We start from the raw sequence: 2,066 nt of genomic DNA, 5'->3' as shown, positions 1-2,066 counted from the left end.
GATTAAAATAAATAATTCATGGGATCTGTTGTCCTTCTCTTTAGTCCATGCATGTGATTTGCACTGAGGGGTATTTTCTTCTGAAAGGGTTGAAAGGGTTGCAATGAATGGGTTAAATAGCAACCCCTTGTTGGTATGTAATACCAAAATTGACAAAACAGAAATGTCCCAGGAAATCCTATCTGAACATCATCATCCATTCTGTCCATGCCTTTCCCCTGCTTTCCATTCTTCAAACAAAATACATGAAGTTGTAACCAGTTTTCATGCCTGGTAGCTATGGACTGTAGTAACAGAGAATAAGACATACAGATTAAAGACTGATTGCTGTCTGCACTTACTGCCTAAGCTAGAAGTGGTAAATATGTGGTGACAGGTAGATGTATGTATGGTTAATGTCCAATTCAAAAGTTGTTTAGCCTATTGAAGGACACAGGGAAGGCTTTATTTCATACTCTATCACACATTTATCGTTCTGTAAGATAAGCACAGAACCAGAAGGTTGGTTTGAGCCATAAGGTCAGTGGTTCAAATTCACCAGCTGCTCTCAGAAACCTTATATAGGAATGCTGATTCAACGGCACTTAACAACAACAACAACATCACACCCTTCAAGAAGAAGAGGCAAAAGATCTGTACTTCATGGAATCAAAGCTAGAGGTTACCTTCCAGTTCCTGTTGGGATTGTTCTAAAAAGAATGTGAATATACCATCTCTACACTAATATTAACAATATATATTCACAAATTTAGAGGTAGAATTCCTAGACTAAGTATAATCAATTATGGAAAAAGACAATCAAGAATGTATAACAATTCCTGGTATTTTCTAAATATAACCATTCGTTCATGTCGTACCTGTTCTCTCTGAGTACCCCAATCAAGACCTCCTCAGAACCAGAAATGGGCACTCTTGTCTTTGGATGATTCAACAGCATTCCAGAGTAGGAAATGCTTACCTTTATCCTGACACCATCTAGTTTTCCATCACCATCACAGCTATGAGAGCATCCACGCAAAAAAGATCTCTAGAAACTTGGTTGAGTTGAAATCAACACTGCTTATAGAATGGGAATTTCTGGAAATCAATGCCAAGTTTGAGTCAAGGAGTCTAGTCAAGTGATGACAAGGCATCTGAACACTGAGGCAGCTGAAGCAAACCAGAGAGGATAGGTGAAGTGGACTGTGTTCTTTAAATGCTTCAACCTGCATACTGTTGAAATCATTGGTAGCGGACATCAAACAGATACCAGGTCCCACAAACCAACAGGGCTTGGTGGTAGATGCCTCTCTGAAAGCTTCTCTGACCTTGGCACCTTCTGCTCATCCAGACCACACTACAACTATAGCCATCACACAGCAAATATGTAGTTCATTTTAGGCAGCATATAAATGCCTGATCATGTCAGTACATAGCTAGGTTACTTCCCAGAGTCTTTCCCAGACTTTTGAGGATTCCTATTATAAGAGTGGTATCATATCATAGCAGAACCATTAATGATAGCTCCTCATTCTAGACATGTTCTGGATCCCTGCCCACCCCCTGATCTATTTGCTCTGCTCTTTGTCTTTCTGGCTTCATTTTATAGCTTTGGTATCTATCACCCTTATCATTTGGCAACTTTCTTTTGGCATTTTGGGCCTTGTGATTTGCACTGAGGGGTATTTTCTTTTCAGTTCAATTTTCATAGAAAATTGAAGGGAACAAAATGAAAATGAAACAAAAAAAAATTAAATAACCTTTCAGAGATAATCACTATAAGTGTAGTGGTATATTCTTGTAAATGTTTCCCAAGCCTATTAGTATTTAATAGTTATGGTTATTTAATATGCCTCTTAGGCCATGCCTTTAGGGAGTTCTAATAGTATAGTGGGTTATGCATTGGGCTGGTAACCTCAAGGTCAGTCGCTCAAATTCAACAGCTACTCCACAGGGAAAAAGATGAGGCTTTCTGCACCCATAAAAATTCATAGCCTTGTCTTGGTGTGGCACAGTGGGCTAATGTGTCAGACTGCAGAGTCATTTGACTGCAAGGTCGGTGGTTCAAGTTCACCAGCTGCTCCTTG

The sequence above is a fragment of the Chrysochloris asiatica genome, unplaced genomic scaffold (assembly GCF_000296735.1).
Source record: "Chrysochloris asiatica unplaced genomic scaffold, ChrAsi1.0 scaffold00091, whole genome shotgun sequence".
NCBI classification, from domain to species: Eukaryota; Metazoa; Chordata; class Mammalia; order Afrosoricida; family Chrysochloridae; genus Chrysochloris; species Chrysochloris asiatica.
Note: the sequence above shows the minus strand (reverse complement) of the source record.